This window comes from Carcharodon carcharias, chromosome X (genome assembly GCF_017639515.1).
Source record: "Carcharodon carcharias isolate sCarCar2 chromosome X, sCarCar2.pri, whole genome shotgun sequence".
Classification (NCBI taxonomy): domain Eukaryota; kingdom Metazoa; phylum Chordata; class Chondrichthyes; order Lamniformes; family Lamnidae; genus Carcharodon; species Carcharodon carcharias.
In genome coordinates this window covers 20,087,440-20,114,465 of record NC_054507.1, presented here as the reverse complement: position 1 = coordinate 20,114,465, position 27,026 = coordinate 20,087,440, and positions in this window count along the sequence as shown.

Sequence of the window (27,026 nt, the reverse complement as noted above, 5' to 3'; positions counted from 1 at the left end):
GCAGGTGGAGGATGCATAAGAGACCAGAGTTGGAGGAACAGTTCAAGGGTACAGAGATGGGGAAGGGGGAGGCTACAGAAGGGATGAATAGGTTTGAATACAAGAATGAGCATTTTAAAATTGAGTTGTTGGTGGACAGGGAACCAATGTAGAATGACATACAACCAGTTCTCCGATCCCTTAAATTAAATTACAACATTTAAATTCACTTCTGGGCATCCAAAACTCGGCTGCCCATATCGAAACTCTCATCGAGTCCCATTCACCCACCACCCCTGTGGCCTCTGTTCCTTGTGTAATTCTAGATGGTGGGATTTGGTGGGCGGTTCAACCATAGATTGCATCACAGCCAGGTCTGATGTTTTGGATTTCCAGCATCCGCAGTTTTTTTGTTTTTAATCGCTGATGATTTGCTCATCTGATATCTGTGTGTACTTTCTAGCAGGAGTCATTGAAGAAAGCAGAAAGTATGATTGATTTTCTTTAGCCTGGGGACACTGAATTACCCCTCTTGCTGCCCAGATAGCTCAGACGGACCTTTCAGGTTTGTTCTTTCTGGCTGACATTGGATGGTGCATTTACCCACTGGTCTACTGGGGGAGCCATGACCATCATCAAAAGTATCCATGTTACTGCAGTAATCTGTTCACCAATGCTGTTGATTCTGACTGAATTGGTACTGATCAATAGTTGCTGACTCTGAATTTATGAGATTGACAGATAGGTAATTGGAAATGTGAATCATATTGGTGCTGTTTCTTGTCAGTAGTTTTTAATGAAAAGTGCACTTTTCCTTTTTAATATTAGATTTCTCTACAATAAAACAAAGGACAAACGATTAAATTATTTTCCACAATGCTTTTGTTCACTGATTATTCAAGAGCACATCAGGCAAGCCACTGTCAGTAATCCCACTGCACCTCGCCTCACCCAGATTGCATGCTGGAAAGCTAATTAGAGTGGACAGTCGATTCTTCAATCCTGTTGCTAGGAGATGAATAGCTCTGTCGCCATAGAGATTGTCTTGGCACCCTGGTGGGTTGTAAGCCTCCTTTATCACATTGGAGCACGTCACTGCTGTCACATCCATAAAACTGTAACAGCATTTGCAATTCAATTTTTAGGTTATTGTAGCCACTTCTGGTATTCAATATCCTTGTATAATTGTGTAATGTTTTTCAGCTTTCAGCAAGATGTTAAAGAGAAAGTCTCAATCTGATTGCATTAGTTCAGCTTGGCTTGGTTAGTAAGAAAGAACTTGCATTTCTATAGCGCTTTTCACAACCTCAAGATTCCCCCAAGCGCTTTGCAGCCAATGAAGCACTTTTGAGTTGTCATCATTGTTGTAATGCAGAAAACATAGTAACCAATTTGCGTACATCAAGCTTCTACAAACAGCAATGTGATAGTGACCAGGCAATCTTGCTTTCAGTAATGTTGGTTAAGCGATAAATATTAGCAAGGATACTGGGGAGAACTGCTCTGCTATTCTTTGAATAGTGCCTTGGGACCTTTTACGTCCATCTTGGAGGGCAGGCAAGGTCTTGGTCATGGCTCATCTGAAAGATGGCACATCCATTAGGACATCACTCCCTCAGTACTGCACTGGGATGGTCAACCTAGATTTTGGGCTCAAGCCTCTGGAATGGGACTTGAACCTTTGACCTTCAACTCAGTAGTGTCACGACTTGCTGAAGGAAGTGTGCTGTAATATCAAACCCCACTGTTCTCTGAGCCGTGACAAATGTGAAAAGTTTGACCAAACCACTAGATTGCCCCAATTCTACATAACTGTTTAATTTAGGTTAACAGAATACGAACAGCAGGTTTGTAAACTTAATAAGTAAATAACTGTTTATTGAACAAATTGTCTTTAACTAGTGGCAAAAGAAAGAAATATGAACTGCTAACTTCTTCTAACACTATAACTTAAACTCTACCTCCTTCTTAAATCCCTGTATACACACACACACACAAACACATAAAATATGGATTTTAAGGGTGGGATAACACAGTTCAATCGCACCAATCTGGAGTACAGGATTCAATGGGTTGATTTTGACCGATGTCTTCCAAATTCCTTTCAGTTCTTGTTGATGACACGAGGTGGTCTTCCAGCACTTTCAATATTTGGTTCACTGGTTGAGCACTTGCCTTTCAATGTCTCTAACAGTGATTTTCCCCTTTGCCTCTTGACAGGAGTTTTCAGAGAGAGCAGGTTATAGAGATATGAGGAAGAGATTTTAGATGTTTTCTCTTTGCAGGCCAGGAACTTTCTGCTGCCCCACTCTTCACACAAAACGTTGGTCACCTGGTCAGGAACCAATTAAGACCATAGGACCATAAGGCATAGGAGCAAAAGTAGGCCATTCGGCCCATTGAGTCTGCTCCCCGATTCATTGAGATCATAAAGTGTTGTTGTCAGGCAGCTCCCTTGGTCCAGGACTCCTATCCAGCACTATTCTGTCTTTCATGGCACACTCTGTTCCAGGACTGTAACAATGCATATATCCCTCTTGGTGGTCCAGCAGACATGTCTTTCAACCTGCAGCCATTGTAATTCTAATCCACAGTCCAACAGAAAATAAAAGATATGTTCTTTACAACAGTCCAACAGAAATAAAAAGATATGTTTCTTATAGTGGCAAAAGTGGTGTCAGCCATGGCTCAGTGGGTAGCAGTGTCACTACAGTTTGCATCTGCTATGCTAAATAATGATATAAATAATTTTCTTGTAAACAACTCCTTTCTTTTTCTCACTGTCTATAGAAGTTTACTGGCCTGTGTAATTTTCTTCAAGAAGGCACTCCAATTTGAAGAATATGTGGCAGGGGGAGTGGGGCATAAAATCAATGAGATGAAAACTAGGCGAGTTCTACAAAGACAGACAATCCACTCCACCAGGTTACTGCCCAAACGATGAAGGTAAAAATTACTCCCAGGCTGATAAATTACATAAAGTGCAATATAGTTAATTTCTTTTAACATTGTATGTGGCCATCTGAGGTGCCTCACAACACTTAGAATTTCAGGTAATACTTATACATTTCACGTCAAGCATTCTCTGGTGCATACAGCACGAGGGGCTTTACAGTTTCTAGCCTCTTGGTGTTCTATGGTGGGAGGATCTTAAACTGTGGCCTCTTCCCATTGAGCTTTTGTGGCGGCTGCCCCAAGCTTTAGTACGTCCACAGAACTGGACCTTGGAATCTGTCATATGTTTGATCAAATCATAAAAGGCATTAATATTTAAATTGAATGGCTAAGCCCTCCTTCAGACAGTTGTCTCAAAAAGCCCCATTAGTTAAATATGGGTATGACTTCTGTGAGTGAAGCTATTTTTTATGTACCATGACAGAATTAAAAAAACACATTACATATTAGATAAAAATGCTTCATTTTTGTCAGAGGATGAATAATAAATAGCTAAAGCTCCCTGATGGCTTTGCCGGTAAATGTGCCACCTGGTGTAACACTGTGCCATATGGTCTTGAAAGGCCCCAGGATCAATCAGTATGGCTGCAGCAGTTGTGCAATTGATCAGGGATCCCTGGGAGGGGATAGAAAAGAATCCAATTATTGGAAGTTGCATGTGGAATGATAGAGCCAGAGTCCATTTGTGAAGCCTAAAAGCTGCAAACTGAGATTTCATTGGCACAGCAGTGGTGAATATAATAAATAGGAACTGCCAGCTAAATGTACTATGGGCTGAATTTTACATCCCACAGGTGTGTGCGTGCTTGACCTGACCTGACTGGGCGTAAAATCGCACGAGGAGACATTGGGCAAGCATCCCAACATCATCATGCACTTGTGCGATATTTCACTCAGCAAAAGTCAGAAGCGCGCCTGCCGACAATTAAGAGGGCAATTAAGCCCATTAACAGCACAATTGTCTCTAATTTTTCGTTGTCTGTCCAACCTTACAGTTGTTGGATGAGTGAATCGGCCAGGTGACCTTTGCGTTTTTCATCAAACCTTATCCAAGGGCAGGATGCAATTTCCGTTATAAATAAAATGAAAATAAATATGAGGACAAATTTATCAGCTATGCTTTCAGGTGATTGATTGTGATGCATGGACATTTTTTGCAGCTTTTTAAACCTTTATTTTAGCCTTTTCAGGTCTGTAGCTCCCTGCCTTCAGGGAGCTCTCCCTCAGTGCTCACCCACGCCCGCAGAAACATCAGAGCCCGCCCCCTTCCTGCTCCCACCCCAGCAATGCTGAGCTTTTCAACATGCATTTATTAGCCAGCCAGCATGAAATCACGGATGGGGGCCGATTGCGGTCGGAGGCCCATTTCCAGACCACTCCCAGGCCCGCTGATTGTGCATGCCCGCCAAGGGTAAAATTCAGGCCTGTGGATTAATAGAACAGTAAAAAGAATTTTAAAAATATTTTTATTCATGAAACACAAATACAAGTATGTAGGAAAAAGTCAATATCAAGGAAGAATAATTCAAAAAAAGCAGTAAATATATCTGGGTTTATATGAGTAATTGAGTCATTGGTTAAAAAGACCAGTATATGTAAACATTACTTTGCATTTGTTGCTATTAGATCCTGTTCTCTACTCTGTAAACAAAAATCAGCTGCTTTAAAAATTCTCCCCTTCCAGTTTTTTCCCCACTTCTCACAAAGGTATTGACTTGTGTTGGGGTACTGTTTCACCTGTGCCTGTTGCCTCTAGTACCTAATTAAAATGGTCATGATTTGTTCTTCACAGATGAGCCGAGGCAGTGAGCATCAACAGGATACCAGAAGGAGCTTCACAGCTGAGCCCATTTCTGTCCTCAGCTAACATCCACACATGTTTACTTTTCACTGGTAGTGAACAGGAGTGGAACCATGATTAATTTCTTTCCTTCCCTGGTCTGGGGTGCTGTCGCCATCTGCCCCTCTAGCAAGAGAGCTAATTCAGCACCAACCGGAATCAAACCTGAGTTCTTTCTGGTCTGGTATTGGTAATTTTACTATTCAATGTGGAAATTAACAATCAAGGAAACTTAATATTAGTTTTAAAAAGAAATGATCTACAAAGATAAAAACAAAAATTGCTGGAAAAACTCAGCAGGTCATCTGTGGAGAGAAAGACAGAGTTAACGTTTCGAGTCTGTATGACTCTTCTTCAGAACTAAAGAGAAGTAAAAATGTGGTGAAATATATACATAATTGTTCCAGATTTCCAGCATCCGCAGTATTTTGCTTTGATCTACAAAGATAAATGGCTTTCAGGTAGATTTTAAGGTTAAATGAATGCTGTCAGCAAAAGCTGTAATATTCTTGCAGACGACGTTGAAATTCTAAAATCAATGCTTGAATGAGCTTGGGGGTTACAGTGATATGATCACCAGTCACAGCCCTGTCATTGATTTCACATGGATCTGTTGATGAACAAAAGATGTTCACTCTTCAGAATGTTGCTGACTCCACAGAATTGCTTCACTTGCTGCCCAAGCACCAGCCGCCTCAGTCTCTTGTGCGACCAAAACATTCATTACTCCTATACTGATAATAGGCACTGCTCATATCCCTGAACTGTTCATGAAATAATAGCAGTCTGTAAGCTCAATATGCTGGTGTATTATTTCAGGACTGATCTGTACAGTGCTTACAAATGTTTCATAAGCTGCACTGGCTCTTACAACCCACAGCCTCTCTGTTTCTTTTGTGTCATTTGCAAAGCAAATATGTGAGATGTCAATGTCCCATAAAATTATATAAAGTTATTAAGTATTTGGGTGCTGTGGTCAGTCACAGATTAGGTTGATTATTCAATTATCATAAACCATAAAATCTAAACCAAAATAAATCAATTCTACCCAAAACTCTTATTGTCTTATGCACTCAGATTCCTGTTTTTAACAATTAATCAAATCTGATCATGTATCTATAGATATCTGTCTCATTTCAGTTGGCACCAGTTGTCTTATTAAAATACTTGTCAAGATAGGATGGTTTTTCTACTGCTAGGAGATGGGGAGGGGAGAGTTGCAAGTAGAGACACCAAGGCAAGGTTAAATAGTGGAGAAGTGAAGTTGGATGATTATTCTCAGTTACTTTCAGGGATATGGGAATATTTATGCAGAATCTTCCCTGGGGTTATTAAGTGGCTGGGGTGGGGGTGAGTACAGTACACAAAGGGCTTGATTTTGAGACAACCTACTGCTGCACTACAGTTCGCACCTGGGTGGATCCGAAGGATTGGGATACCCTCTATGGCCATAGCTCATTACCCCCGAGGTCTTGTAGGTAGGTGAATCCACACCTCCCCTCTTATACTCCTAACTCTAAGGTTTGGCCTGAGCCCGTCCAGGTAGAAAAAATGGTCAAGGCTCACAAATCTTTTTAATAGTTTATTGTAACAATGATAGATTTACAAACATCAGCATCCTGCTCCCCTTAAGTTAGATAAGTCCTGTGCCTTCTTACAAATTGTAACAATCTCATTTCCTGGGTTCACGAATAGTCCATTAACATGCAAAAGTGTTTCAATGGGGAAGATTTTTTTCCTGGTTATCACATCATCAGGTTTTGCTCTGATCAAAAAATTCTTTGGGACAACAAACGTGTGGGCATATTCAGGCACAGTGATTTATAGCTCATTAGCCTTTAAGTATATTTACATTTCTATGGCAGTTCACAGCAATCTGATGGTTGAGACAAAATCTTTTAAATCTTGGATAGGTGTATTATGTGGATTAATTGCCTTTGCTATCTGTTGACATCAAGGTTTTTTGTAGGCCCAGTTTCAAGGTTCCATGGAATGCTGGGAGCCAAAGTTTGGCCAAGTTTTGAAAATTGCCCATTACAAATGGCCTTTGTGCAGTACCTTCTTTTAATTGTTGGCTTCTTTTAGATTGAATGCATTCTTGCTGAAGGACTGGCTGCAGTTTCTGAGAACACCAGCTGAGCACTAGCATTAATAGTACTGGAGGCATGCCCTTAATATTGTAATGAGCCTGACTCTAGAAAATTAAACAGGGTCTGTGAGTTGGGCAGACATCCTTATCGCTGCATGTGTCTATGTACTTTAATCCTGTATGTTGAAATTCATAATTACTGCGTATTTACCTATATCTGAATAAAAGTGAATGGTTTCCCTCCTCACAACAGGGCAATCTGATTTGCATTATGTGAAATTGACTTCATAAAAAAGTTATCTGCATAAAAGGGACACTGCAGTTTAATTTCAAATGCAGAAAGCAGGAAGTAAATGAATAAGCTTGTAAATGATTTAGCTCACACTCAATCACTTTCCACCTCCCCCACCACTGTCACTGCCTCACACACATTGTCATGGAAACAGGAGGCTGATAGAGCCGGATGCTGTTAAAGAAAAAGTCGATACCTCCAATAAATTAGCTAAGAGAAAAGACAAAACGTCAGCCATTGGACAAGATCCAACAGCTGCAGATTTGGGCTGTGGTCGCCTGAAAATTAGAGACTGCACTGCAGCAAAATAGAGAAAAGAAAAAGATCTGTAATAAACAAACACTTGAATTTATAGGATATATCAGAACATCTCAAATTTCACCAACTAATTTATAGTTAAAAATTGAGACTGTTTAATATTGCATGAACATTTTGAATTAAGAAAAAACACTGTCAGAGCCACAAGATCTAGAGCCACAAGCGTGTCTTCAAACAGGGTGGTATTAAGCAAACAAAGAATCTCAGGGATAGATTTTTGTCTTTACTGCCCAGGTGCTAAGCATTGTCTGAGTGGAGGGTAGAAAGGAAAATCTTCCAGGGAGGATTGCGTGCCCGTTACGGTACCCTTTGATTTTTCCTTCTATTAACTTGCAATAGTCCCCAGCCGATTTTCCTTTCTGTGCTCAGCTCAGGTTATGCTTAACACCCAGGTGATAAAGATCAAAATCTACCCCACAACCTTGTAGCATTTAAAGAGGCCATTCGGCACATTGTGCCTGTGCTGACTCTCTGAAAGGGTTATTCATTTAGTCCTACTTTCCAGCTCTTTCCCCATACTCTTTAAAATGTTTCTCTTTAAAATACTTGTCCATTTCTCTTTTAAACACTGTTATGGATTCTGCTTCCACCATTGTTTCCCTGGTGGGGAATTCCATGGCCCCAAGAACCTTCTGTGTTTAGAAAAAAAATCTACTAACCTCTCCCTTTGTTCTTTTGGTGATGACCTTAAAATTATGTCCTCTGGTTTGTCACAGTATGAACAGGAATCAGGGCAGCGCTATACACACAATAGGATTTGAAGCAGTAAAAAATTTAAACACCAATCAGACCGTATTTGCTTGATATTGTAAAGAAATGAGAAGCTTGCAAACATTAAAGGAGGGGGAACAGAGAAACTGATAACAGTATCCAAGTAATGGTACATCGGCAGCACTGGGGTCTAGGGATTTTTAGAAGTAAATACTGAATTCCATACTATTGGGAAATGTTAAAATATAGTAGAGGTTCTGGTAAAAAGACGAGAACAGAAAACTTGATATATGTGATAATTATTTTCTGTTGTTTGCAAAATTCCAGAAATGATGGATCTCTTTCCTTTGGTGTTTTTGAATATAAAGTTAATTGATAGCCCTTCCAATCACTCAGTGGTGATCCAGAGACCTCAGAAACCCCCCAGGCTCACTCCCTGTGCCCGGTTAAAATATCTCAGCTCAGGGTATCTGTGGAGGTGATGTAATTGGGTCTCAGCATCCTTAGATTATGGAGGGAGGAAATGTAGCCACGGTCAGAGTTCCAACAAGCCACCCTTGCTGGAAATGAGTGTGAGTGAACTATAGGGAAGGAGAAAATTGCCTGCCTGACACTTGCTGTTGGGAGAAAACAGATGGGCAGAAAATAACCATTGGGAGGAGGATGGAAGTGGGTGAATTTGAGTCCTTATTATTCATGGCTTGTAACAGTAGGAGGATTAGATCAGCTGGAGGGATGCCAGAAAATCACATTCATTTGCACATTTGCAGTTTTTTCTATCTTTTCTTGTGCCCATTCCAAATCCAGCAGCCCAAGGATAGGCAGTAAAAAGGACGTGAAGTATTTAGTAAATGTGTATTCTGTGAAATAAAGGTTGTTTCAGCCTGGAAGTGTCAAAGCACCCCATGGGTAGAGTCCAGTTCCCAAAAGGATTCAGCCGGCAGCTGCAACACTATCAATAATTCAGCAGCAGCCAGTGTACTAGTTGAAAATGCATCAGAGAGGCAGGGAGGGGACAGAGCAAAGAATAAACTTCATTTTAGTGAATTAATGTGCTATGTATTGTATAGCTATATAAATCTGAACCAATAGAATTTAATGCTATCCTAAATTGAACTGCGCTGTAACAAAATAGGTACATTATTCCCTAATCGTCCCCAGAACAGAGTATGCACAACCGTGATCTTATTGTGGGTGATCTTTTGAACTCCTGGCTTTCACTGAAATTTGTCTCATGGAAGGTGATGCCCTGAAATTTTCCTGCCTGTCCCACCCAAACCACAGCAACAACTTATGTCTACACCACCATATATGACCACCGTCAACACCTCTTTGTCCTTTTGTCTGTGACATCTTTTGGCAATCTCCACCTATTACTGGCCCTCTATCCAGCTCTACTTGTCCCACCCCCCCCACCCCTTAAACCAGCTTATATTTCACCTCTTCTATTTTTCCTTAGTTCTGTTGAAGAGTCATATGGACTCGAAACGTTAACTGTGTTCCTCTCCGCAGATGCTGTCAGACCTGCTGAGTTTTTCCAGGTATTTTTATTTTTGCTTTTGTTATGTCTATATAGCATTAACATAATAAAATATGTCAAGACACTTCAGATAAGGAATTAGAGGTCAGATGGCCAAAAGCTTGGTCAAAGAGATAGATTTTAAGAAGTGTCTTAAAGAAGGAAAGTGAGGTAGAGATGCAGAGAGGTGTAGGGAAGGAACCCAGATCTTGGGGCTGAGGGAGCTGAAGGTACGGCCGCCAATGGTGGAGCGATTATAATCAGGAATGCACAAGATACCAGATTTAGGAGGTATCGCAGATATCTCTTGAGTGTTGTGGAGTTGGAGGAGATTACAGAGATAGGGAGTGGCAAAGCCATGGAGGATTTGAAAACAAGGATGAGAATTTTAAAGTCAAGACATCACTTGACCAGGAGCCAATGTAGGCCAGCGAGCACAGGGTAGATAGGTGAATGGAACTAGCTGTAAGTTATGACACGGGCAGAGTTTTGGGTGATCTCATGTTTACAGAGGGTAAAATGTGGGAGACCAGCCAGGAATAGTTGGATAGTCAAGTTTAGAGGTAACAAAGGCATGGATGAGGATTTCAGCAGCAGATGAACTGAGACAGGACAAAGTCAGAAAACGTTATGCAAGTGGAAATATACAGTCTTAATGATGGCTCAAAAATGAAACCATTGCAGTAATGGGGATGGCCCTTATTACCAAGTCACACCTTGGTCTCTCCCCTTGCTCCTCTGGTACCTTCTCACCATTCAAGCACCTTATAATATTCTACCCTTCTCACCTCTAGTTTACTCACCTGCTCCCCTCTAAGCCCCACCCTAAGTTTCTCCCTGGGATATTCTCCCTCCCTCTCTCAGCAACTTCATTGATCACTTGGTAATTCCAATCTTCAACTGCCCTTCCCTGAATTCACTGACCTTCTGTTCCCCCTAAATCTCTCCCTCTATACAAATTCTCCTATCTTAGTTGAGGTTCTGACCCTATGTCTTCTCAACACAAAGAATGTCTATTTCCACTTTTGTAGCATCACCGGTCTTCTCTTCTATCTCAACCCATCTCCTGATGAAAAAGAAAGAAAGCTTTGCATTTATATAGCATCTTTCAAGACCACTGGATGTCTCAAAGCACTTTACAGCCAATGAAGTACTTTTGAAATGTAGCTACCGTTTTAAAGTAGGAAATGTAATAAGCAGTTTGCACATAGCAAGCCCTGCAAACATCAGTAAAGGCAAGATCATCTGTTTTTGTGATGTTGATTGAGAGATAAATATTGGCCAGGACACTGAAGATAACTCCCCTTCTTTTTTTCAAAATAGTGCCATGGGATCTTTTACATCCACATGAAAGGGCCAAAATTTTAACATCTCACCTAAAAGGTGGCACCTTCAGCAGTGCTGCACTCCCTCAGTACTGCACTGGAGTGTAGTTTGATTTTTGTCCTCAAGCCCTGGGCAGAACCCGTCATGGGCAGGACGTAAAATTTGGTGACCCAGCAAAACATCCATTGATTATTGGTGGGAATTTCTGGCCCTGCTGCTGGCAAAATCCTAGCCATGGAGTGGGACTTGAACCCACAACTTGTGACTTAGAGGTAAAAGTGCTACCAAATGAGCCACAACTGACACATAAAAAGCCATTAAACCCTCATCCATGCCTTGTCACCTCCAGACTTGACAATTCCAATGGCCTGTCAGCCAGCATCCGATCCTCAACCCTCTGTAAATTTCCAAAGCTCTGCTGCCCCTATTGTATCCATCATCATTGTTCTTGTTGACTTATGTTGGCTCCTCATTCTCCAATTTAAAACTCTAATTTTTGTGTTCACATTTCTGCAGAGCCTTGCCCACCCTTTTATGGTAACCTCCTCCAGTCCTACAACAACACTCATCCCACTCACCAAATCTTTCCATTCTTCTGGCCTGTTTTGCATCTCCCTTTGCCTCACCACTGGCAGTGGTGCCATCAGCCAGCGCTTCCCTAAGCTTCAATGCCTCTCCCTCTCCTCCTATGATCATGCTTAAACCTCATCTATTTGACCAAACTTTTGGTGACCCCTCTTACTATCATCTTCTTTGCCTCAAGGTCCATTTTTGTCTAATTATGCCTCTTTGAAGCATCTTAGGATCCGAGTCAGAACGTCATCTACTATAATACATATATTCTGAGGATTGCTGCAGCAAATTTGCATTCCCAGCACTAATAAAAACATAAGAACCAGGAGCAGGGGTAAACCATATACTGTCCCTGGAGTCGATTCTGCCATTCAATATGATCATGGCTGATCTTGGGCTTTAATTCCACTTTCCCACCTGTTCCCCATATCCCTTGATTCTATGAGAGATCAAAAATCTGTCTATCTCAGCCTTAAACACATTCAATGACTGACCATGCACAACCCTCTTGGGTAGAGAATTCCAAAGATTCACAACCCTTTGAGTGAAGAAATTTCTCCTCATTTCAGTCCTAAATGATCAGCCCCTTATCCTGAGACTGTGCCCCCGTGTTTTAGATTCCCCAGTCAGGGGAAACAATCTCTCAGTATCTACCCTGTCAAACCCCTTCAGAATCTTGTATGTTTCAATGAGATCACCTCTCATTCTTCTAAACTCCAGAGAGCGTAGGCCCAATTTACTCAGCCTCTCATCATAGGTCAAACCTCTTCTCCCAGGAACTAATCTAATGTTAATTGCACTGAGTCAATGCCATCTGTGCCCTTCCAACCTCCCTACAGGATAACATGCTGCAGAGGTACTGGCATACATCCTCCTGTATATCTGTACAGTGGATCATCAAAGTGAAAGTAAACTGACACAGGACAGCTGTATTCCACACCATTTAATCTAATTATGAACATCTAGAAATAGTTAAATATGAGTAAGCCAGTGAATATTTAATGGGATTTCTGAGTTGATTGCCAACTCCCTATCTCTGTAACCTCCTCCAGCCTCACAACCCTCCAAGATCTCTGCACTCCTCCCATTTATCATCTCTTGCGCACTCCCTAATTTTTATTGCTCCACCATTAGCCATCGTGTCTGCAGCTGCCTGGGTCTGAAATTCCCTTCCTAAATCTCTTCGCCTCTGCCTCTCTTCCCTTAAGAAGTTCCTCAAAACCCACATCTTTGACCCAGATTTTGGTCACCTTTCCTAAATATTTCCTATATAAGCAAATTTTGTTTCAGAATGCTGCTGTGAAGTGCTTTGGGATGTTTTACTATGTTGAAGATGCTATATAAATACACGTTATTTTTGTTGCTGTTTTAGTTGCTTAGAATCACCCTAGTCACCTAAGAAAACAAACAGCCAGACCTTACTAACTGCCACTCAAGCTACGCTTGATACCAATTGTAATGAGAAGATAAACAGAAAGATCAAAAGGACCACTTAATCAAGCCAAGCCCCAGGTTAAAATGTAAACGACCCCTTTGTTGAAAGGAGTCAGCTGTCAAATTCTATAGAAATTGAGTTTGATTTAACTTTTAAACTCTTGATGGGGTGTGGATCATTTGTCTGACAACAAAATACAAAACAAGCAAGGCTGACAAGATGTATTTTTTCCCCCATTTCATACATTCCTGTATTCATTGTACCACAATGAATTCTAATTCGCACGTTCATGCTGGATAAAAAGGAAAGTGATTTTAATCAGAAAGATTAGAATCTGATGAGAGTTTAATTGCACTCTGGACAAATGCTTTATCTCTTTACTACAACCATTACCTTTCCCTTTTCCTTTTATTCCATTACATCTTTGTCATTTAATCTCTCCCATTCTCTAACCTATCCCAGTCCTTCCCTTTTGTTCTTCCTCCCCCTCCCCACTTTTGGTAGCATATAACCCATCACATTTTTACCCTCCTTCAGTTTCGAAGCGTCATATCCAACTCAAAACCTTAACTGTTTCTCTTTCCACAGATGCTGCCAGACCTGCCAAGTATTTCCAGCACTTGGTTTTTATTTCAGATTTCCAGCATTCACAGTATTTTGCTTTCATTAATTGCATTTTTGTCTGCTTCTGTGCCCGTTAGAACAATCTTTACTGTGGGTCAATGTCATCAATATTTCTTCTCTCCTAGTCATTTGTGCATAAAGAGCAAAGGCTCTACAATCAGCTGTGACTCAGTTGGGGTAGCACTTTTATCTCAGAGTTAGAATGTCATGGGTTTAAACTCCAGTCTAGAGACTTGAGCACGACATTAACTGAGGGAGTGGCTGCACTGTTGCAGGTGTCATCTTTCAGACAAGATGTTAAACTAAACTCTCAGATGATGATCCTCATTGCTTTTTTGCCCTCTCACCTCTAGGGCACAGTGCACTATAGGAGGCCCACCATATTGGGCCCAAACCCACTCAGCCAACAACAGCAGCGTCTTTGCCAATGAATGCTGCCATAGCCTGTGTGCAGATTCACTCTGTTTCTGCTACAACATTACGGAGCCACTCACTGACAGACATGGAGAGAGTGAGAGAGAGTGAGATTGAGAAAGATTCAACTGGTTACTGTAACAGCTGATTGTACAGTTGCTCAGCTCACTGACGCTATTTGAAATTAGAATTTGGACCAGCAGACCACATGCCAACTGTATAAGCAACAGTTACAGTAACCGGCTGGGACTTTTTAATCATCTTTTGACAGGTTGAGAGAGGCCGAGCATAAGCAATTTAAAGGATACTGGTGATTAAAATTAATGTTTCATAGTATAATGCCACTGCCACTTTAAAACAGCAACAACATGTTGATAGATTGGTCCACCAGTATTTATGCTACAAAATACATCTCCCGTTTTCTAACAGCAGACTTTATCTGCTGGGATAAGAAAGCTGGATTAAGCTGAGTAAACGCTGGTAACTTGTGCAAAACTGCCCACCTCAGAATGCAAATTAAACAAACATCAGTATAAAAGCAGCTCAATTTTTCTTCTTGCCTGAAACTCACTGTTCCCCTGATGAACCAGGATGCAGCAAAGTAAGTTGTCCTGCTGTCATAGAGTTTTTGTTATTTTTAAAATGAATTACAGAGGTCTTAGTCATTCCGTGAATTTGCTGAGGAACTTGGTGAAACATGACAAGTGTGTGGGTAGCGGATGTGTGGGTACAGAAGTGACATTTCATGCTCTCACATCCAAAGTGAATAGCTACATTTAGACAAAGAACATTGGTAGATATGGGATTATTTCAGCTAACAAACCAGTAAAGGCAACAGGGATTAATTAATATCGGAACCCAGTTTCCTCGCAAGCCTCATGCACTAGTGTAGAAATTAAACTCCAGCTATCATCTGACTGGGGGGTGTGGAATCTTACTGACTCCACGTTGTTGCATATTTGCATGTGTAGGTTGTACTTTGTTGTGTAACTATAAACATATGTTGTGCCAATAATGCATCATATTCAGCCTCCTTCATTTGTGGTAATGCTTTAGATGTGCATGTTGCCACTGAGGAGGAGATGGAGCAATAATAACATGGCATGTTAGTGATCAAACCCTAGGGGCTCAGTCTCAATATACACTGCTGAATGACTTATCTGCGGGCATGTAGTCACAGACACAAAGTAAATGAATTTTCTTAAGAAAAGAATGATCTGATGCATCCCAGCAGTCATTTGGGGTGCCTGATAGGACAGTTCCATCCAAAACACATGTATGTGTGATTTGAAATGCATGTGTGTGTGATTTGTTGGTGAGCTATCAGCACATGGCATTAAAATCTACTTCAGGTGTCATTACGGTGAATCATTCACAATGATATTAGGAAACTGCGTTCATATTTCCTTTTATTTATAAATCTTTATATTTTAAAATCTCTGATCTGTGCTCAGTTATCTCCTTGTTATACTGTTCACTCAAGAGAACTAAGGTGGTGCAGTTGGAAACCTCTACAGGGACACCATTAATGCCACTCTGCAGTGGACCACAGCACGTGGATAATTATCCCTGACTAGACTTCCTTCCCTCTATGGATGAAGTAATATACATTATCAAAACCAAGCCTCGGTGTTCTAGGATTTAAGTTCAGGTTTCCAAATCATGAGTCATGTCATGACCATTAAAATCAAATCACCTGACAATTTGATGTTGAGGATCATTGATTATAACCAGTGAGTTTACTCTTATTTTAGTTCTGCTTTTCTCCAGCTCGGTTCCTGAAGGGACTGTCCCACTCTGAAGTACATCACTGCAGGCTACCAGTGCCTGGTAGACCCCCTCCCCTCCATCCAGCACTTCTTCACACAAAAGATAGTGGAAATCTGGAACTCTCTCCACCATAAAGCTATTGAGGCTTGGGGCCCAATTGAAAAATTCAAACTGAGATTGCTAGGCTCCATCACCCCCTACACCTCAACCCCCTCCCACAGCACCTTCCCATGCAACCGCAGAAGGTGCAACACCTGCCCCTTTACTTCTCCTCTCCTCACCGTCCAAGGGCCCAAACACTCCTTTCAAGTGAAGCAGCATTTCACTTGCACTTCCCTCAATTTAGTTTACTGCATTCGTTGCTCCCAATGCGGTTTCCTCTACATTGGAGAGACCAAACACAGACTGGGTGACCGCTTTGCAGAACACCTTCGGTCTGTCCGCAAGCATTACCCAGACCTCCCTGTCGCTTGCCATTTCAACACTCCACCCTGCTCTCATGCCCATCCTTGGCCTGATGCAATGTTCCAGTGAAGCTCAACACAAACTGGAGGAACAGCACTTCATCTTCCGACTAGGTACTTTACAGCCTTCTGGACTGAATATTGAGTTCAACAATTTTAGATCATGAACTCTCTCCTCCTTCCCCGCCCCCTTTCCGATCCCCCTTTTTCCAATAATTTATATATATTTTTCTTTACCTACATATTTCCATTATTTTTAAATGTATTTCCATCCATTGTTTTATCTCTACCTTTTAGCCTATTTCAATTCTCCCCCACCCCCACTAGGGCTATCTGTCCCTTGCTCGTCCTGCTTTCTACCTTTAATGTTCCCATTAGCACACTTCTTAGCTAATATCACCACCATCAACCCCTCTTTGCCAAAAGATGTCATAGATAAAAGGACAATCTCCACCTATCACTGCCCCTCTATCCAGCTCTACCTGTCCCCCCACCCCCCAAACCAGCTTATATTTCACCTCTTTTCTATTTTTCCTTAGTTCTGATGAAGAGTCATTTGGACTCTAAACGTTAACTGTGTTCCCCTCCACAGATGCTGTCAGACCTGCTGAGTTTTTCCAGGTATTTTTATTTTTGTTCTAGATTTCCAGCAACTGCAGTATTTTGCTTTTATTTTTGCTAGGTTTTTGTTAGGTAAGGGCATTAAGGGTTATATAACCAAGGTGGGTATAGTGTTAAGGTACAGGAGCTGGGTCTATTTACTTTAGAATAGCATAGATTTCGAGGTGACTTGATAAATGTTGTAGGGTGTTGGATACCGTTCAGTAGGTCTTAATTAAGTCCTTGTAATCTTAAATAGGTTAACTGTGTTATGGACGGACAGGGTTTAAATTTGAACACTGCTGATTCCTCCTCTCATCACCCATCTGTAAGCAGAAAGGTGTTTTTGATTTTTGATTTCCCCCTTTGCAAGTGGTGGCGTATTTCCCAACCCCTCAGTTTTGGTGTGATCCAATTTTTTTAATCCCACAGAAAACTCGAGATAGGATTAACTAAAAGGGTTTTATTTACACACACTCAAAACACGGGAGGGAGTGTCACTACATAGCCCCTGGTACATTCATATAATAAGAGGGATGAAGGAAAGAAAGAGGTACAGGGCAAAGACCACAGAGAAGATAAGAGTTATTGTTTCACGTCTAGAGTCCAGAATGAAAGTCCAATGGTGTATCCTTTCAGAGTTGGCCAGTTGAAGACTCTTGCTGGATAATTCACTTTTTCAGTATAAATGACTTCCACAATGAGATGGGCCCATAGGGATGGATTATTCTTGTAGGCGCTGGTACAGAAGTTCAGCAGTTATCATGGAAACAATGTAGGTGGGGCCAGAGCTCTGGTTCTGTTGCTGTTTGGTTGATGGAGGATGGCAGACTGCTTTTATCAGCTTCACAAGGCAACATTATAAGTTCTAACAGTCTGGGGATGGTATCGTGTGACACCTACTTCTCCACCTTGGTTTGGACAAAGGATGTATATTTCTTGTCTGGATTCTTGAGATGGTTAATGTTTCAGCCATTATTAATGAGGTTTCAGGGTCCTTTGTCCTTGCAGATGGATTGTCTGTCAGTCAGAACCTGGCTATAGAAATGTAAAGGGCCTTTGTACAAGTCCTGGGGACTTGAATTCTGCAGTCAGAGGCTTAGTGCCTCTTTGGAGATAACGAGGTTGCTGCTGTTCTGAAGGCCAAAAATTCCTTTTGAGTTGTAGCCAGTCATGGCTTCAGTCAGTTGAAAGCCTTTGTCCAGTCTTAAGCAAAATAGCTTTATAGATTAGCCAGGATGAGGTCTTAGCCCCCCTGACAACTGTATGTATTTATTAACCACTATTAACTATTTACTGTATATACAAACAAGTGTTCAAGCTCAGAGCTGCCTCCATGCTTGCTTGTGCACACGGCTCTGTCTAACACTAGACTGACCCCTGGGTGTGGGTCATGTGTTCTCTTACATAGCTGTATGGGTGGTACTCTGAAATAGCCTAGCAAGACACTCAGTTCAAGGGCAATTAAGGATGGGCATCAAATGCTGGCCTGGCCAGCAATGCCCACAATCCATGAAAGGATAAAGAAAAAAAAATTCCAGGGCCAGGATTTTAAGGCCCTGCCGCAGTGCGTCTCCCCCTGGTGAATGCAGTGAGCCATTTAAATCTCTATTCAGTTCTGCAGGACCATAATATCCCACCGGGCAGGAGGAGCTGTAAAATCCTGACCTAAAGTAACAGATTATGGAGGATCAGGGACATGGGGTTAAAATACACAAGAACGGACTGGATGTTAGGCCATTCTTATTTTCCTTATCGCTGGATGCTGTGGTGGCTTCTGACTCAGAACACTTCAAGAGGGAGCTGGGCCAGTTTTTGGGGCAGATTGTGTAGTACAGAAGGTCAGTGTCTTTATAGATAACACTTGGTGCATGTGATTTCCTGAACAGGTTTTGATGGCCTGAGGTTATTAAGGGTTATGGAACCAAGACGGGTAGGAAGCGTTAAGATACAGATCAGCCATGATATAGTTGAATGGTGGAACAGCCTCGAGGAGCTGAATGGCCTTCTCCTGTTCCTATATGTTTTCCTATTGTTTGTGAATACCTCAAGCGTGTGTCAGTAGTGTCTTCAGAAGAGAAGAAAGGGAAAAGATTGAGGGTAGAAAGCTGGTTATGAGTGATTTAAGGGTGTGGTGTCTTGTGAGGAAGAATGGGAAGCAAAGTTAGTGAGGAGTTTGAGAGAACCATTTTTATGCACTTCGAGACAGCTATGCCATGTGCACGTTGGGATATATAAAGAGCATTCAAGGATTTTATTTTTAAAAAGGGAAGAATAAGTGTTCTTAAAATAAATCAGGAAGTACTGATTATATGACACCAAGTTTTGGTTTTAAAAGCCTGTAAATTGTAAGGTGAAAGATAGAAGCGGGTGGGGTGGAATTCCGTTATTTTGAGGTTAGAAGCTATGAGTTCAGAGTTGCCAGTGGTGTGGCTGTGTTTGTCATGATGTTGATGTTTTGTCCAAGCGCAAGCCAAATTTAAGGTAAATTAATGAGTAACCAGGTTGCAATATTTAAGGGAATGTTTATGATTCACATCTCTTGCATCATTCCCTGGAACAGCCTGAATCACGAAATGTCTGTTTCAATTGTGTGCAGTGTGGGAATGAGTGAGAGCTGACTTCCCCCTAGTGAACTAATGCAGACGTGCAGCTGGATAATTTAACTTCACAATACAACAATGCCTTTTTCTATAAAAGAAAAATCTGCTATCTTCTCCGCTCCTGGTGTAAAAGCTGTTGTGGGCTATCTTCTTCTGGAAAAAGAATGCAAAGAGTAACGATTACCTTGCATTCAGCCCAAAGATGTCAACCCTGGCTTACTTGGTATAGCACTCTCACCTCTAAGTCACAAGGTTGTAGGTCTATATTCAGAGACCTAAGCACACAATCCAGGCTGACACTCCAGCGTAGCACTGAGGGAGTGCTGCACTGCTGGAAGTGCCGTCTTTCAGTTAAGACTTTAAACCTGTCTGGCCCCTCAGGACATTTTGTATTTTGAACAAGAGCAGGGGAGTTCTCCCTTGTATCCTGGCCAATTTTTATCCCTCAAGCAGCATCAAAATAAAAACCTGGTCATTAAATTATAGCAACTCAAGACTGGGCATCCATGAGGCACTGTTGGCTATCAGCAGCAGCAGAATTGTACTCAAACACAATCTGTAACCCCATGACCCTGCATATCCCCCACTCTACCATTACCATCAAGCCAGGGGATCAACCCTGTTCAATGAAGAGTGCAGGTGGGCAAGCCAGGAGCAACACCAGGCATACCTAAAAATGAGGTGTCAACCTGGTGAAGCTATAACAGGACTACTTGCATGCCAAACAGCAGAAGCAGCAAGTGATAGACAGAGCTAAGCTATCCCACAACCAGCGGATCAGATCTAAGCTCTGCAGTCCTGCCACATCCATTCATTAATGGTGGTGGACAGTTAAACAACTCACTGGAGGAGGAGGCACCACAAATATCCCGAGGACACTACCCTGAGGAACTCCTGCAGTGATGTCCTGGAGCTGAGATGACTGACCTCCAACAACCACAATGATGGGGGGAGCCCAGCGCATCAGTGCAAAAGATAAGGCTGAAGCATTTTCAACAATCTTCAGCCAGAAGTGCTGAGTGGATGATCCATCTCGGCCTCCTCCAGAGGTCCCCAACATCACTGGCATCACAGATGCCAGTCTCCAGCCAATTTGATTCACTCCACGTGATATCAAGAAATGGCTGAAGGCACTGGATATTGCAAACGCTGTGGGCCCTGACAATATTCTGGCAGTAGTACTGAAGACTTGTGCTCCAGAACTTGCCATGCCCCTAGCCAAGCTGTTCCAATACAGCTACAACACTGGCATCTACCCAGCTATGTGGAAAATTCCCCAGGTATGTCCTGTACACAAAAAGCAGGACAAATCCAATCCGGCCAATTACCGCCCCATCAGTCCACACTCCATCCATCAGTAAAGTAATAGAAGGGGTCATCAACAGTGCTATCAAGCTGCACTTGCTCAGTAATAACCTGCTCACTGACACTCAGTTTGGGTTACACCAGGGCCACTCAGCTCCTGACCTCATTACAGCCTTGCTTCAAACATGGACAAAAGAGCTGAACTCCCAAGGTGAGGTGAGAGTGACTACCCTTGACATCAAGGCTGCATTTGACCGTGTGCGGCATCAAGGAGCCCTGGCAAAACTGGAGTCGATGGGAATCAGGGGGAAAACTCTCCACTGGTTGGAGTCATACCTAGCACAAAGAAAAATGGTTGTGGTTGTTGGAGGTCAGTCATCTCAGCTCCAGGACATCACTGCAGGAGTTCCTCAGGGTAGTGTCCTAGGCCGAAACATCTTCAGTTGCTTCAATGACCTTCCTTCCATCATAAGGTCAGAAGTGGGGATATTCGCTGATGATTGCACGATGTTCAGCACCATTTGCAACTCCTCAGATACTGAAGCAGTCCGTGTCTAAATGCAGCAAGACCTGGACAATATCCAGGCTTGGGCTGACAAGTGGCAAGTAACATTCGTGCCACACAAGCGTCAGGCAATGACCATCTCCTACCAGAGAGAATCCAACCATCGCCCCTTGACATTCAATGGCATTACCATCATTGAATCCCCCACTATCAACATCCTGGGGTTTACCAGTGACCAAAAACTGAACTGGACTAGCCATATAAATACTGTGGCAACAAGTGCAGGTCAGAGTTTTAAAATCAAAAATAAATATTTGGAGATTCTCAAAAAAATGTCCCCACATAGACTCACATGGAAATATACATAATAAAAATGTCAAAATATTTTTATTTTTTAAAAATTAATGTCAAAAATGCAAAGGCTGCCTGGCCAATTCATCTGCCCGCCAACTGTAATGTTGGATGGGCAGTGAAAAATCTCTCTTAATTAATAAATTAATGACCTTAATAGGCCACTTAATTGTCAGCAGGCATGCCGCTAACTCTTGCGCACGCCCACTGACTGAAATATCACGCAAGTGCATGATGACATCGGGACGCTTGCCTGACATCATCACGTGCTATTTTACGCCTGATAGGGTTGGGTGCATGCCCACCCATGGGATATAAAATTCTGCCCTATGTGACTATGATGAAAGGTAAACAATCCCTCCTCCTCCTTCTCGCCCTGTCTGCAGCCTTTTACACGGTTTGACCACACCATCCTTCTCCAACAGCTCTCCACTGTCGTCCAGCTGGGTGGGACCTGCTCTCACCTGGTTCCATTCTTATCTATCTAATCAGAGCCAGAGAATCACTGGAAATGGCTTCTCTTCCTGCTCCTGCACTGTTACCTCTAGTGTCCCCCAAGGATCTATCCTTGACCCCTTTTTATTTCTCATCTACATGCTGCCCTAGGCGACATCATCCCAAGGCACAGTGTTAGTTTTCACATGTATACTGATGGCACCCAGCTCTGCTTCAATTACCTGTTTCAACTCTTTCATTGTGGCTAAATTGTCAAACTGCTTCTCCGACATCCAGTACTGGATGAGCAAAAATTTCCTCCAATTAAATACTGGGAAGACTGAAGCCATTGTTTTCGGTCTCTGCTCCAAACTCCATTCTCTGGCTACTCATTCCATCCCTGTCCTTGGCAACAGTCTGAGACTAAACCAGTCTGTTCACAATCCTGGTGTCATATTTGACACCAAGATGAGCTTCCAACCTCATGTCTGTACCATCACCAAGACCGTCTATTTGCACTTCTGTAACATCGCCCGACTCTATCCCTGCCTCAGCTCATCTGCTGCTGAAACCCTCATTCATACCATCTGCACTTGACTATCCCAACTTGCAATAGTCTCTCACATTCTAACCTCCATAAACATGAAGTCATCCAAAACTCTGCTGCCGCATCTTAATTTGCGGCAAGTCCTGTTATTCTATCACCCCTATGCTCACTGACTGACATTGGCTTCTGGTTAAGCAACATCTCGATTTTAAAATTCTCAACCTTGATTTCAAATCTTCCCATGTCCTTGGAGCACCCCCCCCCCCCCAACTAATCTCTATAGGCTCCTCCAACCCCTCAACCCTCCGAGATAACTGCACTCCTCTAATTCTGACTTCTTGTGCATTCCCTATTTTAATCGCTCCACCATTGGTGACCGTGCCTTCAGCTGCCTGGGGCCCAAGCTCTGGAATTCCCTCCCTAAATCTCTCCGCCTCACTTTCATCCTTTAAAACACTCCTTAAAACCTATTTCTTTGACCAAGCTGTTGGACGTCTGACCTAATATCTCCTTATGTAGCTCAGTATTTTATAATTCTCATGTAAAGCACCCTGGGACATTTCATTACTTAAACGGCACTATATAAAAATATAAAAGGTGTTATGTTACATCTGCAGCAGGGCAAAAACTCTAAACAGGATTCATGTGAATGTGTAAGTGTGGGCCCATCTGAAGTGCTCAAATAAAAGTTATTTTTTAAAGAAATCATTTACTTAACATAAAGTAGGATATATTTGTGGTCTGTTATGAGAATAACACATAGTCCAGGTGGTACTGTTAGTTTGTTTCTTGCATTATGCTTGGCAATTCTATGAATCACCCAGCAGATGGCACCATTCCTCATCGGTTGTGGTTTGCTAATTCACGCTGGATGTTGCAAGGAACCACACACATCCTGTCTCATCTCTTTGTCTATCAGTGTAACTGAAACTGAAAACAGTCTAAACTGAAAATAAAAGTCAGCCTTGCGAGCAGTCACAATCAAGTGCAATTAGAGATGGGTAATAAATGCTGGCCTAGCCAGCAATACCTGCATTCTGTGAAAGAATAAAAAAGTGCTGGGAGCACCCTGGCATCAGAGCCTTAAACTTCTTGTTTAAAACTGCCACATAGAACCATTAATCACAGCAAAGACAAAGACTGGGTTAACAGACAATGCACAGTCTCTGTGCAGAAGCCGTCGATAACATCATTTATATGCGCTTCATAAAAAAATTATCCTTGTTCTTAGACAAAGAGGGTGATTAAATGACATCAAATCTGGTGATGTCCATTGTGATCTTGACAATGCAGGTTACTTAAGAACATTCTACTACAGATACCCTTTGCAACTAGGGGTTGGATACACGCTAAAACCAGTGAGTGGGCAATGTATTATTACACAGGAATACATAAAAAGGATGAGTTTCCTCATAAGTAGAAAATTTAAACTTCCCCTTGCACAAAGCATCAAACTCCTACTAAAAAAATGAATTCCCATACACAGAAAATCCCAAGGCACAGCTATACATGTGAGTCCTCGTGTACTAGAAAATGATAAGATATATTTTTTAAATTGCAAGATTCCCCCATACATAAAGAAGCAAGACCCCTGTAAACAAAATAAAGTCAAACCCTGTCTCCAACCCTTCTGTCCACTTCAACCATCCCCCACTCCCCTCCTGCCCAACCCCCATCACCGTCCACCCCTCCCATCCTCTGTCTTTCTCGCTGGGGGAAGATAATCAAAAAAAACCTTTTACTTGAGTGAATGACACACCATCAATCCTCTATAATGTGATGTAATTAGTACTGACATTGGATACTGAGATGACCTAAATTCTAAAAGAATCTCAGTACATATAATTGATGAGATTGGTATATGTGTATACCATAGGATAACATTTCTGTTGCCCTTTTTTTAAACAGCTTATGGTTTTCCTTCTATTGCAGTGTCTGTCTGACTGCACTTCAATATGGAAGCTAAGCTGACCAAATAGTTGCCTGAAAGATGTTTCCTTTTCATAAGTTATTCTGTATTTTTTCTCTCTTCTTTGCTTGTGTGACTAGATAACAGACTTGCTCCCAGGGCTCTGGTGTTCCACTCTTTTCCAGCTGGTAGGCCAGTGTCTGAGAGTGGCCTGACAGACCATGAAACAAGGCCACAGCATTATGCAGTCCTCAAGGCTGTGTAAAAGGTTCAGTCGTGACTTTAAACCTGAAAGTGTATGCTCTCCTGATGATTCAAAGAGTAAATACAGAGGGCTGAACTTTTGCTTTGGGGGAAGAAACAGGATTCCAGGTCCCAATCCCACCTCCAGGAGGGGAAAACAGTCACTCTTTGGGATTTGGACTCAGCGCCCCCTTAATTGGCATGGAGACAGGTTTGCCAAAGGCCTTCCAGCTTGTGAGGAACGGCAGTCTGCAATGGATGGTAATTAACAGAGCTCCTTTTAATCCCTGTAATAAATGGACACTGCAGCCAGGCCACCACTCTACAGGATGGCTTTTGGCTGCATCTGCAACCAAGCAGGCAAGGAGAACCTGTTGGCCAGCCTGGTGCACTGGCCGCCTGGCCTGCATGCTGCTGGATGCCCACCTTCAGGCAGCAAAACTGTCCCCCATCGAGCCAGGAAACTGGAGGCCAACTGAAAAATTCCAGGCAATTTCCTTTAGCTGCCCCTAACAAGGCTCTTAATGAGCTGAATTGGCTTCCATCTTGTGGGAGAGGGTTAGCTCTACCAGCCCCAAACCCACCTCCCCTAAAATGGAGGATGTCAGAAATGGGGTCATGAAACCAGCAAGCTGTCTGGAGCCAGTATTTTTGGGCCTTGTCTACCTTTGTTCCTGACCTTGGTGTGGCCCGAGAACTCTGCCTGTTTTATGATGGGATAGTGAGACACACAGATGCGGAAGGTGCCAGATTAGATCCCTAATCTTAGATGGATTGGCATCGGGGGTGTTGCCATTTCAGTGTCCCTCGGCTAGGGATATAAAAAACATATCAGCCAAGGATTTTGCTCATGACTGATATTTAGTGGACCCCTGTTAAAAGGAAGAGCATGTGTGGATGTCAGATCAGGCTCAATTGTGATGCCCCAAGTGATTGAAAATAGCCTGTCAACACTGACACACGAAGTACAGCCATTTGGCAGAGGTACTGTACTGGATTGTTGTTGATGTGATATGATCTGGGCAGGATTGCGGGGTGGGGGGGCTGCGGGGAAGGGGAGAAGAGGGGGGAGTAAAGAGAAAAGGTTTTTTAAAAAAAGAGCAAACATCATTAGAGCCACATTTCTTATTGGAGTTACACATTCACTGAGAAAATCCTCTAGTGTGGTTGAATTTGCAGATGTGGGTGTTCGGTTAAATTTAAAGTCTGGACTTCAGTCAGAGGTTCAATCGAGTAAACCTAAAATCATCAGGATAGAAATGTCATCCTGGAGGCTTTTAGGCTCCCTGCAGACTGTCTTTTGGGTTTAGTTCTTTGTATCCAAGCAACAGTAAATATCAGTGTCGCGGCATCTTGAGGCTGGAATCTAGATGCGTGGCCAGAATTTAAAAGAGCTCCAATCCAGACAAGACTGAACTTGGTCTAAAATGGGGAAGTAAAGTTGAAGTGAATTCTGGCAGAGTCACTATTTTCTTTTTGTAAAAGCTGCCCTTTGGAATGCAAAAATGAGTTTCACCTTGTGAAGACTTAGCAAAAAGAATTTCAGAGAAAACAACTTGATTTAAAAGGACTAAGTGCTTGAAAATATTTGAGATCTGAGTTCAGATTCTTTGCTGGAATCAAAGAGTTCCCAATGATTCAAGAGCCATTCAGAACAGTAATTGGCCTCAGATACCCCTGGTTTCAGGAGCAGAAGAATCAGGGACGCTGCTGGATATTTTGCATGTCCGAATATTGGGTGGAGACAAGATTGAGCTCAACTTTGATGCCTTTCATGGTTAATTAGCCTGCCACTGTTGACTATTTCAGTCCTTACATGATAAAGAATGTCTGGTTGTACAAGTTACCTGTAGACCTTTACTCCAATGTCACACCCCTGCTCACTTGGGGGGGGGGGGGGGGGGAGTGAAATTTGGTTAAAATGACAAATGGGTTTGTTCTATTTTTATTAACCGCAGAGAATTGCACAATATTTACAGTGCAGAGGGGCCATTTGGCACAATTGGTTTATGCTCTACTCAAGCCTCCTCCCATCCCTCTTCATCTCACCCTATCAGCATATCCTTCTATTTCTTTCTCCCTCATGTGTTTATCCAGCTTCCTCTTTGATACACCTAACTACAACTGGCAAATAAGCCATTTGTGGATAGTTCAGAGCACTATGACACAGCATTATGAAATTTCTAGGCCCTGTTTTTCATGGGATGTGCATGTCACTG